This window comes from Patiria miniata, unplaced genomic scaffold (genome assembly GCF_015706575.1).
Source record: "Patiria miniata isolate m_02_andy unplaced genomic scaffold, ASM1570657v1 HiC_scaffold_8, whole genome shotgun sequence".
In the NCBI taxonomy this organism is placed as follows: domain Eukaryota; kingdom Metazoa; phylum Echinodermata; class Asteroidea; order Valvatida; family Asterinidae; genus Patiria; species Patiria miniata.
This window is the reverse complement of record NW_024037075.1, coordinates 11,346,813-11,361,639: the sequence shown is the minus strand read 5'-3', so window position 1 is coordinate 11,361,639 and position 14,827 is coordinate 11,346,813. Positions and strand designations below refer to the sequence as shown.

Here is a 14,827-nt window from a genome sequence, read left to right as displayed (position 1 = left end):
TAACTACTCATGTTATACCTCCTTCACAATTATTTTCTTGGCGTCGATCTTCAATGTCAAATTGTAATAAGTTTAATGCGCATTAGATTTAGACTCACGTTTTAAAGCCTTACAATTTATATGGAGATAATTATACACTGCCAAACCCTACTGACACTCATTAATCATATACGATATCAATCCAAAGGGTTCTTGAAAAAATAGTCTTATGGATGGCAGAACCGAAATTGTGAAACTCATTAAACGATAAAATAAATAACCTTGCCGGTGTGTACATGTATAATTAAACTCTTCCTTAACAGATGAATTTTGTAAAGTATTGAAGCACCCGAAGCCCAAACCCCTAGGGAGAGCTGTTTGCACTCAGCGTCCTAATGTAAAATGCATACATGTCTATTGCGGGAGGAGTATTTTAATGACATGTAATTTGAATGTAATTAAATTGCAGTTAGAAGGAGAACTACTACTTGGCAATTTGGTGCGCTTTGTTGCACTGAAGGTCACGCTATAGGAACTCTGGTGGTTGTAGTGACAAAACTAACATCTGGAAATTAAAAACTTCTTTACCATTAGGAGCCGAACAAAATGTCAGAAAAGTTTAAAGGGAATGTACATCTTTGGCTTTTGCTATTATTTTCAGAAATGAACTATTTGAGGGGTTAGTATAATAGATCAAATATTGTTACACTAGTGTTTGAAGTTGTGTGTTCGAAAATGCTGGAAAACCAAGAAAAACATAAATGTTCAAGCAGTCTGGTTCCCTGACTCCACTAAAGATGAAATTGATCAATATTTATAGATGCCGGAAAATTGTAAGGTGAGGGAACCAGTCTAGCCTGCCTGCACCCGTTCATGAACATGTAACCAATAGCAAACAAAATTTGGACTGAAAATATGGTAAATTTGGATCAGTAGTTGAAAAATAGTTAGGTTTTTCCAACGGTGGTCGGCCGACCACCGTTGGAAATGTATACAAATAACTATTTTTTGAAAATGACTTCACACCAGGTGCCATAATTTTACAGTATGCTTTAAACTGTCATTTACCAGCATCCTAGTAAAGTATTTCGTAAAAACTTGGTAGTTTTATGTTTCGATGTTTGCAAATGTTGTATATTCCCTTTAACTCATTTCAAGTTGTTATCGGTGTTTGGTTGAAATATCTTAATTTCTTTAAACGGTTCAACTCCCTACTGGCTCAGATTCGAAACTTACTCACCCGCAGTAGATAATGCTACAAGAAAAACGTGTACATTATCGGTATACTAAATAAAGACAGTTTTGGCATTTCGACGGACGGCATTACTCAGTTTCTTTCGTTATTTTATTGGAAGCAATTGTGTTTTATACAAAAAAAACAAAAATTCGAACCATATCATCGCTCATCCAAATTGCAATTGGCATAATTCCCATCAAATGATATTGCCTAACTGGCGACGAGAGATATGCTTTAATGTGCAAATTAAATTATAACCGAACATATTGCACTTTTGCTTGATGTTGGAGAGTCCTTTGTATGGTTATCGTCTCAATTTAATTAACCGTATGGTTGCTGGATTTCCTATTATCCCGCCTTGCATTTCTCAAGAAACACATGTTTACGAATGAAGACAGATCACCAAGGCTGCACAGTAATCAGGACCTTCTAAATACATTTAATTTCTTACGACGAACAGACAACTGTAATAAGATTCAGGTAATATATTGACCATATGGTGAAGAATGCATGTGCGCCTCAACATTATTCAGGTGCTACAAGCTTGATTAAAAACGGTCAATGCAATGCTTTTTTTTCGCTTATAGAGCTATCGATAATTAACTTGAATGAAAGCGAAAGATACAAAAAGCTTGATTGTTCCCGAATAGTTTCCTGAAGGCAAGGCTTCTGTTTTTAAACACCAGATGGACCATTTACAGAAGCCACGAACAATTGTAACTTCAATCGTTATTTCGTAAATTGAATTGTTTACATCCATGTACTCATGTTTATTATAAGCTACTATAGCCAAAATCTCTCGTGGTAGAAGTGTGCTATACCCGTCCATTAATTTTTTTACTTGAAAAAGAAAACCACTCAATTAAACCCCAAGTTTCACCAGTACTTCTATTAGTTATATTGCTCAAAGTTATATTCAACAAGACCAACGAGTCCTCACAACAAGTTCGCTATATAAGACTATAACGGGCGGTAAATATTTTTGAATTGCCTGAAAAAATGGCCCTTTTATCTATCAAAGGTGCCGTGTCCTGATATTGAGTATTACTGTCCTTTTTTGTATGGGTAATATGGCCTCATGAGGTATGTAAAGAATAGTTTAGAAATTTTGACCTAAGGGCTAATGCAAGTTTAATGGAGTCAGCAGTATTTGGTTCTACCCAGTACCCACAAGCGGGAGATTGTCTTCGAATAAACTCAAAATCCTCCGGATCGTAACCGTGTTATCAGCCTCCTTAGGGAAGCTGCGTACACGGTTCGAGGCACGTTTGGTAGCGCTCGATCCGTGAGCTGAATGCAACACGCGGTATATTACCCAACCCGATCGGTGTTTACGCTCAGTCTGACAGCGCGCGGATGTCTGCATTGTATCATTTCCAACATCAATTACATGTATTATGGAAGAAGACATGCAGGACTATATAAGATGCTACTATCTCTATATACTGCCAGGCAATTCATTAACATTTTGAACCCTCCAGCTGGCAGATTTCATGTTTTTCTCGTCTTCAACTTAACATTGCTGTGGAAATTTCAACATGGCTCAAAGCTATCACTGTCAGAGAACCTAAGCTTGGTACCTGTAATGTTTCGAATAGGCCAATACAGATTCAAAAGTTACATCGCACTTCTAATGCCTTACTTACTCGCTAAAGTATGTAACATATGTTTGTTAATGTGTAATCAAACAAAAAGGATGATTACTTAATTATTTTCAAGTCTCCTCGAAATTTGTGGCCAAGGTCCCTGCAGCAGTGACATGGGTATACTGTACACACGTTATGAACACCCGGCCAATGGTGACGTATCGCGTTTGGTTTGCGTGCAAGTAAACCGAGGCGGTTATATATACATTCATCAGATATGATACGTTTGGGCCCAAAGCAATTTGCAAAGGTGCAGCATGCCGTGACTTTAAAATAAACAAAATCAGCCTTGTATACCAATCGTTGACAGCCAAAAATAATCAGTCGACAAGCAATTAACACCTGTATATTTCGAGCTGTACGGTAATTCACTAGACTTTTTTTGTATGAATGGCGCCATGTCTTTTTTTTTTAAATAGCGCCCTCATTGTGAATAGTGCCCTCTGTAATAAAGTTGAGATATTCAAAGCCCTCTTTCAATTAGACAGTACCTCATATGTACGTACGAAAATGTACGTATACTGTACATCTCTGGAACATACGTAAAGAAACTAAAAAAAATTCGACAACCTGTTTGCAATGTACCACGTACTACCACCACCAACCAGTAGTGATAGAGTCATTAGGCTTGTGCATCTCGCATTCCTTAATCCTATTTCCACGACCATCAGGCCAAGCACGAATCTCTCCCCCCTCCTTCCCCTCGCGATGACATCTCTTGTCTCTTTATCTTCATCTGTGACTCCTTCTTGGCCCCCTCAGCCGACGGCCAGCCCGTCTGAGAGGGCGATGACGACGGAGGATTTAACGAACGTGACGAAAATCCGTCCCGTTTTTGTCCCCGTGTACTTTGGCGTTTCATTTTGCTCTGCTGAAAACAGAGGTCATGACATTATTCGAATACGACTTTTGAGTATCTTGTTTATTTCCTTTAGAAAATGTTACGGGAAAATCGTGCGTCGCAATGTCATTTTGTTTCTCGACTCGTCGAAGGCTGCGCTCACCAAAGTCGCGTGAAAAAGGAACATGCACTATCAAAAAGGTCATCAGAGCGAATCTGATCGGCCGTAATGTAATTGAAATGAATGTTGTTATTGTTTGTTTGATTAACTATAAACCACACAGTACAGTACCCTTTATTTTTAAACGAGTTCGTTTGATGCAAGATTAAAAGATTTGAAAAAAAAAACAATCGCTCACATATTTCAGCTGCAAATAAAACAGGTTTTGCCCTCATGTTTGCATAGAATCAGAGCGCACAAAACCACGGTTAAAAAGTCAATACACTGCATAGTGTAAAGTGCATGTATCGATTTGGTATGAAAGACCTACAAATGGCAAAGAGAACATGGCTCACAACTTCGCATTAAGCAGCTCATATACAACATCTCTCACGCAGTGGCATGTACTCTAGATATACCCGCTACAAAATGATCAGGACTATGCCTGGACACGTATTACTTCTTCCACAACCTTGTCATCTCGTCCATTATCTATTCCAGCCCATTATTGTTCGAGGGATACATAATATAAGATCTATGGGTCATATATTGGCAATGTCTGATGTAAGCGCAACGGAGGCGTCTCGTGGTAGGAGCCACCGACGCCACATTTCTTAGTCTCGCGAACTTTCATTTTGCGATTAAAGTTGCAAACCTCTCTTGAAATCTGCACTGATGCAGTCAACTAATCCCATAGGTCAAGTTATCGGATATTTTGTTGGTTCTTCACTGTGGAAGAAACCTGTTCAAATGGCGCACTGCACTGGAACGTGGCCTATGGGTGCAACCCTGTAATTCCCATAGACACCATTGCTAAATGCCCATACTTCAAAATTCTTTTAAAAATACTAAGAACTCTCACAGGTATTTAAGCTGCACAGAAATATAATGATCAACATGTCATCTTTCCTTTTCTTTTCATTTTTTGGTGGGTTGACCATTGACTTTTCGAAAAATTCTCACCCAAAAAGACGACCCCTATTTTCCCCAAAGCGGACAAGTAGCCATCCTGGAAAACGATCCCTCCACAACGTGGCAAAATAGCGCCACTTTCCAGCCCAATTGCATCCAAAATTCTCAGAATTGAAAGCCCCAAGTCCGGGCCAGAGGTTCATTGCCATATCATTGCCATATCTCTTCAATTCCCCGATTTTATGGCTCTCAGAACTCTCTAATATAGAATATTTTGAGGGTATGACTTATATTCATGAGCTCGGCGGATGGATTTAGGCCTATTTACCGGTGTGCACCCCTAAACCCTCTTTTAAAGTTAGTTGAATACCATAAATTTTGTGAAATCAGGCAACTGTCGAATAAAAAGTATATGTTGGCGAATACGTCATGTGTAAGCTAACAAAGTTATTTTATACAATGCTCAGAGATGGTAATAACCTTTTTATTAGTGTAGTGGTCCTGAAGCCTGTTTTTCCACCAAACGATAAGAACCTTTCAAAGTTGATGTCATTTACATGGGGGGGGGGGGGAATTTACGCCTATTGACGTACGACCTAAAATAAAAAAGAAAGGTAATGTAATTATAAGATGCTATAGCCGCAGTGTAGCGTATATGCACACCTGCCTACTTGACCTTAATAAAAAAAATTGTGTTAAAGATTTACGTCTTTATATATTTGGAACGTAATCATTTTTATCACATTCGTGCCTGCCCGTAATAAACATGTACAGCCCCTAGCACCGTTCTTGTTTGACAACCTCGAGATTGTCCCGTGTACAATTCATGTCAAAACAAAATCTTGGTCGAGCATAGTGAATTTGATAACTGTTCGATTGGTTTGCATACACATGTACTGACCAGCATTTCACTTAAAATTCCGGAATAGAGTGCTTCGTAAAAGGCTCTCCTATATCAGTTCAGATAAGCGTTAAAGTTATTCTTGTCCATTTATTATTCTGAAATTAAATTAGGAGTCTTGGTGAATTGCATTTATAGGGTTCCGAAGTTGACAGTTTATATCTTTCGCAAGCCGGGGTCTATTTTGGTTATTAAAATTTGCATGCATTTCATACAGTAGAGCGGATTCAATTTGTCGAAAGCTTTTGCGGCATTTGTACCCGAAGGGTATGCTACCGACATTCTTTAAATGATTCGTTTCATAGGAAAATTCTTTCCTAATAGTAATAAAACAAGAACAAACTATTTGATTTGAAGCACTTTGTGTGGTCATCGTTCAAAGTATTTCACGATTGGAAATAATCTCCCCTTTACAATTATTTACAAACCTACCTGTTTTAACCTCTAGGTTTCATTTTAACACTCCTTTAATGGCGGTCATTGCCATTACATAAATTCCTAAACGATCGTGCATGTTTTTGCTTCTTCAGATTGAACATTAATAATAATACAACGTTCCCGCGTAAGCGTGTACGTCAAATAAACAAAAATGCATTGAAATAACACAATACACATTCTAAAATGGTAAATCAATATTTTGTTGTTTTCAATATGGCATGCTTCATCACCGATTGTATTCATCTATTATTTCTAGCATCTCTCGTGACAAATGTTAAAGCAGCCTCTGACAAGACAATTTCCGCGTCTTTAGTGAACTTCTCCTCTTGTAGTGACATCCCCAAAAAGCGCAATTTCCGCGCAGTAAACAGTAACAGAGGTCAGAAGATAAAGGCAGTTTTCTTCTGCCGTAGCAGAAAGTCGCCAGCGTTAGATGCCGTTGTTGATTTATCGAAGTGAAAAGCGCCATAGCGTTACCACAATGTGTCGCCTGTAGGGCCATTCGGACGGCTCTTACTGCTGATTTTGTCGTCACATAACACCATCGGTACAATCTGCAGGCACATGAAGTAAATTAACAGACAACGACAGTCCACACGTTGATGTGGTACGTCTTGGCAGTTTGTCATGCTAAAGGCACATTCTTGCAGAAGGAAAACACATTACGTATGAATGACTTGGCGCCATTTTCCATTTGGGGAACATGATGTTCTCCTCCTCCTCCGAGCTTCATTGATGGATAGTTTTAGGATATCGCATTACCTAAAAGTCTGCCGTTCCTTACTATTTAAGGAACATTTTCCAGTGAAATGCTATCGATATCTTAATGTAACCTTGATATATATATTTTACTGATGATTGTTTAATGATAGCACTGTGTTTTCTTGCAGGTATGCCATGTGCAAAACATAATAAAACAACCTTCTATTCATATAGTGTAGCTTGTATTTCCAACCAGTACCTTTAACAGATCACCGGTCGTATTTCGCTCTGCATTTTCATGCAACTATCAAACAGAAATTTCCATAGCTTGGCCGATATTTAATTTGCAATAAACAGAAAAATAACCCCATAACTAATACTATGTTAAAGCACACAATCGGTTGAATAAAATTCCAGCGTCCTATAACTAAATGAAGAAATAGGAGTGAAATCTGATGTTATAACATATAGGCCTGAACCTTGACGACTCCGACATAAGCAACAGCACCTCCAATCTCACAGTCCTCACTCAACCCGGGGAAAAAACAAGAAATAAGCCCGGCTAATCCTCGCCAACTCTCACCGACTTCCACGGCAAACCGGACGAGGAACTTCGCCCTTGGGCAAGGATTACATCTCGTCCGATTTTTTTTATTCACATGCAATCGATTTCTTTCATTCGTTTGCGAGTCCTACTACCAGCGTTATATTAGCCGGATCAAATGCACAGCGCAGCCCGCGTGCAACTTCTGACGGCCGGGGAACGCGTACTTTTGTCAAAATTGGCGCGCGTTTTGATAATCTCATTGAAGGACTCAATTTTGTCCTAACACAGCTAAACTAATTATTGTTCGACGATGCCATAAGCCCCTTTATGACAGTGAACTTGAGCTGTCAGAAGATGTCTGTGTCAATTTCAGAAGGCGTGTTTGGAGAGCATGGTTTTCCCATCTGGTCAGGCACATTGGTTTGTTGGATAGGAGAATGAATTACTGCTGAGGAAACGTCGTCTTTATGTAGCGATTGGATTTTCGGGGGCTGCGCCGTTGTAATAGACAGAATCTTCGTGGTCTTACATTTCACCTGTTACTCTTACCTTAACAAATCATTTCCAAATGTTAGCACACTTCGGCATTTTGGATAATACATGTATATATCCATGCAAATTGTGTTTGAACGAAATACAATTTTCCTCATTTAATGCTGCTCCATCAGTCATATTTGATATCTTGGTTTATGTTCGCTGTATGAAAATTCCAGACTTTTGAAGTAATTCTAATCCAGAAAGGCACAAGCAAGAGAAACTACGTTTTACAACCTCGAAGTCCCACACATGCAACGACCCTTTTTAGGATTTTAGCATACGTATAGCGCCCTCTTCGGAATGATGACGAACAACGTTTGTCAAAGGTCACACTGGCGCCCTCCTGTGTCATCAATACCAATTGTTTTGTCCCTGACACCTGTTAACTTGATGAAAGTACATGTTTGTTGTTATCGTGCGACCCATTTTTTTTTTCTGGTCAACGTCAATTCACCGAATTGAACATGCTTCCAGCACACCGATTCGATCATGCAGTACATTCGTGTAATATTCCCCGTGGACTCAGGGAGCCACTACAGTCTGTCATCGGAATTTCAATTGATGTGCAGCACCTTATGTTGCGTTGACACGAAGTACATTAGGCAATAGGAAGACATTTGTAAACCAAAAAAGGGGGACTTTCGATTTCTTCTCAAATAAATCCAGTTCAACATACAACAGGAATAATGCAGTTGAGATACCTTTCAAAAATGTCGTTTTTTAACTACATGTATTTTCACTTATTTTAGTAGTAAACGAATATAGTTTTGCTTCTAGAATATCATTCTCTCACCGTTTCATCATATTTATGTAAACTTGCAAATCATTAAGCCATTTCTGTATAAATAGCGCCCGCAGGCGTCAACAAAACAATTTTGAGGTCAACGACTCACCAAGGGTGAGGTTTGAAATCTTTCCGAGTCCGATCCCTTTTCAGTGTTTTTTCCCATTACCCCAATAGTGTCTGTTTCAATTTCTCCACAATTTGAAAACAAACGAAATCGCTGGTACCTGACCCTAGTCAGGGTCAGAGGTCATGTAAATAGATCACCCCCTGTGGAAGCAGAACTAGCGGGAACCAACGTTATCCCTGGTTCACCGGTAGAGCAACCAATTACCCGGCAGCCAACCCGAGAATCCAAGTAGGTCAAAGGTGGCTTGGGGGGAACTTCCCCCGGGTACCAAAGCCATCAGGATCTGAAGGAAAACCCTGCTGACTATCCCTGAATTCGTCATTTGAATAATTTGCAGTGGAAGGCTCTTGAGTATACAAGTGGTCCTCTCCTGGGCTGACGGAAATTCGAATTAAACAGTCTTGGGCTTTTCTTGAGTTCCAGCCAGGCGGGGTCCAATGCGTTCATTAGCTTGGCCTGCCTTGTTGGGGATAACTGGGGAATTATCCCGTCTGCAAAACCAGAGGAATAAATATGTTTTCAGACTACAGCCTGATATTAGCTGTGGAGGACATCTGAGTAATTATCGAGCACAGTGACGAAACAAATTGTGCAAGGTTAATTCAGCACTTGTGTTCTTGTTTTCTAGGGAATTCGTTTGATAAAGCGGATCCTGACGGATGAGATGTGAACCCAAGACCTCTGAATTGCTGATATAAGGCTTCCCTTTGAAGTGATTCACCCAGGATTGTGTGATAACCTCATAATATGCAGACTAAGGTGCATTAATACCGTTCGGTTGAGTGTTCAATAACGGTAAGTAACATACATGTACGTGTTGCCATTCTGATACTAAAATAAAGATGTGGTTTGCTGGGGATTAATTGAAATCTGCGCGTTAAGGTGCGGAGATTCGTAAAACGGTTACATTTCACGCAATGGTGAGAATTCCGAACCAAAGTTGGAGTGCTTTCAGCAGCTGCTTTCGGGGCTTTTTCAGACTTGTGTTCTTGTCACTTTTGTACAGAAGTCTGGAAATAGACTGATGTCCTCAGTCCCTATTTGCGGCCCCGCACTTCTAGGTCAATGGGTCGCACTCAGGGAAATCTCCAGCGGGTTTATGAGGCGGCTCTGCCCCTACAAGTCACACTTGACATTCGGCTGACGGAACCTGCTGTTGCTCGTTAACCAAGGCGATGCCGAGAATTTAGGCGCCTTATGTCGCACTTATTACCACCGAGTGCGCAATTAGGATTGTCCAATGTAATCTTTTAACTTATTTTTAAATTGTCTTGTCGAATTGCAAGTACAGTGTGGGAGTGCCTTCGACTGAAGAAGTCCAATTTGCTATAGTACATCCAAATGCCCCTTTGAATAAACCATGTTCAAATAGGTGTATTACCGCTTTAACAAGTTGTTGCAAGTTGCAGCAACTTAATCTGCATCACCTTTTTGCTGAGGTTCACTCGGAGAGGAATGGACATTGTGTTACCAGATGGTAAGTGTTACACGTTGAATCATTTTGTACATTTAACAGAACTTTTCTAGTGTGTCGTATATGCATGACATCATGCTGTGGTTTAGATCAGCAGAGTATCTCAATACGTCAGGGGACACGACCAAGATGGTTGTCACGTATTATTGTAAACACGCTAAATTCACCAGCATGACGAATTCACGGAAGTCCGCTGTCACTTCTGCTAACCCTCAGTCAGCCCATGTTTTATTTTTATCCCCATGGATGCCACTCCCTCCTATTTTTAACGCAGGCAGCCACATAAATATCCAGTAAGGGGAAAGAAGTAAATCCCTTTCCTGAAGTCTGGGCCAAGGCATGACTCATTTTTTTTTATTCCGAAAGTTCCATGAGTGATTAATACTTGATGGCTATACAAGACTGTATACCAAGTTGCCGATGGTCTATTAAAAGACGACTTCTGATTGGATGTCATGCGCGCGCGTTCAAGGCAATCGTTTGACACTGTTTGATGACACACAGGTGCAGAGTTTTTGGTTTTGTTTTGGAGGCTGTTCCGGGTTTGGCTTGTAAATCCTGGACACCTTTAAAAGGAGTCCCTGGCACTCTCTGGATCTTTTCACCGGTAGGGTCCTACAGCAGATTTAGAACATGGAGAGCTCTAAACCGGTGAGCCCCTTTAATTCCCAGGGCAGCAACTTCCCGGACTTAATAATCATAAATATCCGTTCGTAATAAAACTCACAGGAAGTGGGCAACAGGCACTGGTTTGACTTCTGACATGACCGAGAATCTAAGGTCGACTGGCAGTCTTCTTGGCCGGTTAAAATTACAAGAATTCATAGGTAGAGTACATGTACATGTACATTCACCAGTTTTAACCACTGTCACATATCGCGTGGCGGTAACGCCTTTTTGTGCATACCAGAACTTCACATGAAAAGACACAACTTTGAGTTGGTACAAGAGGATGTAACATTAGGCCTATGTGGTGAGGTTTTCAGTTTACGTTACACATTGTCACAACAATGTTCATGCCTGTGGCACAACTTAATGTTGAGGCGGATGAAAGGAAGTTGATCTGGTTACAGCCGTTGTGCGTTTCCAGTGGTTTTTTTTTATAGTGCTGATCATGTTGATATATTTAGCGGGCAATAACATGTTGTGGATTTAATCACAAATGTACCATTTAGGAAAACTAATGTTGTTTCACAATCTCAGATCATCTTTGTTGTCGTTTGCGCTATTTGACGAGGCGGATCTTCACACGTCTGCTTTGCAGTTTAGAAATCGCAAAGCTTTTGTGCGACTTCAAGAGGTCCTTCACTGAAAACAAAATATCTATATTTACCGAGCACGGGAGAGTTCTGCTCAGCAAAATTCGTCCACCAGAGCAAACTGCAAATGCCGTTTACACGTCAGCTCGAGCCTGGTCCCTGCTTATTCTTGCTTTAAACGTCTATACCAAAATGCTCTTCTGGTTAACAGGCCCGCGAAATTGAGTCCAACCGACTTCGCCCCGGGTGTCTGATGTTTGTAGACCAGGCACAGCCGGGACCATGGAGAGAAGCCAAGGCACAGTGCAACGACCCTGAACCAGAACCAGTCTCTACTATATCCCCACTGTGGCGAAGGTCAAGGGTTCCACTTTTTTTAAAAGTCCATTCAGAGTGCCAGACGGCCTCGCTTCTAATGATGAGCAGGTTGGTACGTCCTGAACATTGAAAGCAGGTGGAAAGTGGGTTCTCCTCCCAAGGCTGTCGTTCTGTCTGTCTGCTGCGTGGCAGATTTTTGCCGAGAAATTCCATTTTCTGGATCTGAGAAAACATTCCCTTGATACGGGGGGGGGGGGGGGGTTGGATCGTAAAATTACAATTGGACATAATTATGTCTGCCGCTTGATACTAGACGTCTTTGTATTAAAGGCGCAACTGATATCGTGGAGCTTCAGGGACTTTTACTGATTGTTGAGTACCGATTTATAGTGACAAAAATATTTCAGAGTGGTTCGTTCCAAGACGAGAGATATTTCGGTCATTATGCTGTTTTCTAACAGATTTTTTCTCAGAACCACGTTTACTTTTATACACTTCACATCCGGAATGCCTCCCGAATTTTTCTCTCCACCAAAGCTTCAAATCGCATTGATGTCGTTATACGGTAGTAATTACCTACAGCTCTCTCAAGAAGTTGAGGGTACCCGGATTAATGTTTAGCGCTTCTCAACAAAATATCAAAAGATAAGCCACCGGAGACACACCAAAGACAAATCAAATTCCAGCGGAACGGACCCGGGCGACATACGGAGAGATCGCGTCTCACGCCCGGTGTCCTGCGCGCCCGTCACCCAGCAACATTACAACGGTCCGGACCCCGGCCCTCGATGCAATTCAATTGACCGTGCGGTTTCTGTATTGAAGTGGATTATTCACATTTTTTTTTTATTTGCTCACCAAAACCGGTTTGATTTTGAACTCGAGTGTTACTGGAACGCAGTGAACAAGGGATTCGATCGATTAGGCTAGGGTAATATTAAAGTTTGTTTCTCCAGTTTACAATGCAATTTATCAACAGAAAATGACTGCTATTTTGTTGCTTCCAAAAGCATGCACTTTCAGAATCTGATACTGGTCCTACGATCTGTGAATAATACCTATAATGAACTAATGTCCAGTTGGAGATGTCTTTCAAATGCAACAACCTTACTCGCAGGGCATTTAGGCAAGGTATGTTCATGTTGAATAATGATGTTTTTTTTACGCAAGTTTGCCAACAGTTAAAGAAGGTTTGTATTTTTGATAGTTCAATGTTTATACACACAAATCAGACGCACACGCAAAATCAATTAGGTAAGTTTTACCTAATTATTATGAAATCGAAAGTTATATTTGAAGCTGTAAGCCAATTGTATTCGGAATTTCGGTGTCTATGTTTGTATGAATTATTTTCGATAATCCGCTGACGGTTCAGGTTGAACTTTTTGTCTGCGGAATATCGTAAATCGATATTAAATTTGCTCAAACCCATCCAGCTGCCTTACATAAGCCATAACATCATCATATGGTCAAACAATGCAGAGTAAAAAAAAAAACCCGTATAATTTCAGCCCGGAGGGTAAATACAAAATAACCGTTTCGCCCCGCAAACATGACTTTGCTTGCATGAGGCCCGAACTAACTCGTTCTCATTCCATTGTTTGCGCAGGGGACCGGGAAATAGAGTGTGTGGTACAGACGTGATGTGCGAACATCGTGTCAGTGAGCAACAGTTTCCACTCCCAGTCTTGTCAACATATGATGTGGTAATCGTCTTGCTGGACGGCTAGCCAACGGCAGGTTACTCCAGAGTCGAGGGCAGATACCGAGAGAGTCAACTAAAAGCTACATATTGCTGGAAAGCTGAACGTGGTTCGGAGAGTTGGAACGCCACGAGGAGTGGTAGACTACCCACTGAGCTGATCAATACACACACCGCGAGGCACTAGTGTGTTGTCTGGCCTTGTCCCTTCACACGACCGCCTGTTGGATTACTAGCATACGGGACACTCATAACTGCTAACGGGACAAGTTGGCAACAAACCGCAGAGGTGTCCTGGATTGAGGACAAACCGCGGTGAAGGCTGGCCCGGGAGCCAGAAAGGACTCGTCTTCGATACTTGCGCGAACGCAAGTGGAACTTTAGTACCGCTCCCCAGTTTTGCCTTTCATAAAGAAACTCTGGATTTACGATTTTTTCGTTGAATTTCCCTCAGCTCAACACAGCAACTGCTGTTCAGCGGAACCAGATGTGAATCTGTGGACAGCTGGAACTGGAAAATTTACCCAATTCTCCTCATTTTGCTTCGAAAACCTGGACAATTTGGACTTTTTGAATGGTAGCAGTTTGAAGTTTGTAGCAGTTTGATCCGTCGACAACGCCACTGCACAATGGCGGGAAGAAACAGGCAAGGGCCCCACAGGGGCATTGCCATAATCTGCAGCTTGGTAAGTTCAAAACCTTTGTTCTCTACTTTGTAAAGAAAAAAATCTAAAAATAAGTGCACTTTGAATTGGGTGAACTTTCATTGTTCATATTTTCTATATCCTGCCTGCGAACCATATCCAATCGTGTTTTTTCCCCCTGCGCATTGGGAGGGTTTTTTGAATGCAATTGCAACATGCGATGGTGTTTCGGTGATTTGCAGCTCTGGACGGCTCAATAAAAAATATGACTGTTTCTTTCATTCAAGAGATTTTTATGACTACATTTTGAACAAAATGAAACATTAATTGCAAATACTACCACCATTTTGCGCAATCAGCACGACACCAGACAAAAAATACAAATTTGCCAAGAGGTGAAATCTTGCTTTATTTAAATAAAAAAACCAACACAATACACATGTATAAATTAGGCAGACTAAACGAAAAAAAAACCCCAAACTAGTTATAACCGACAATAACCGTAACAAAAGTTAATTTTCTGAAGCTGCATGTTTACAAACAGCAGGCGAACGTTAATTTCAGAGAACCGAATAATAATTATGGCAGAGAGCCCAGTTGCACTGTTTTAATGAAT

General features: G+C 40.7%; 1 long non-coding RNA gene across 1 annotated transcript in view; it reads left to right on the top strand.

The window, feature by feature from the left end:
* Positions 1–14,249, top strand: part of LOC119719171 — a 37,236-nt gene extending 22,987 nt beyond the window's left edge. The window contains exons 3-4 of the long non-coding RNA XR_005269885.1: positions 9,443–9,609; positions 13,475–14,249. This is a non-coding gene — a long non-coding RNA (uncharacterized LOC119719171). The remainder of the gene's footprint in view (positions 1–9,442; positions 9,610–13,474) is intronic.
* The last annotated feature ends 578 nt before the right edge of the window (positions 14,250–14,827 follow it).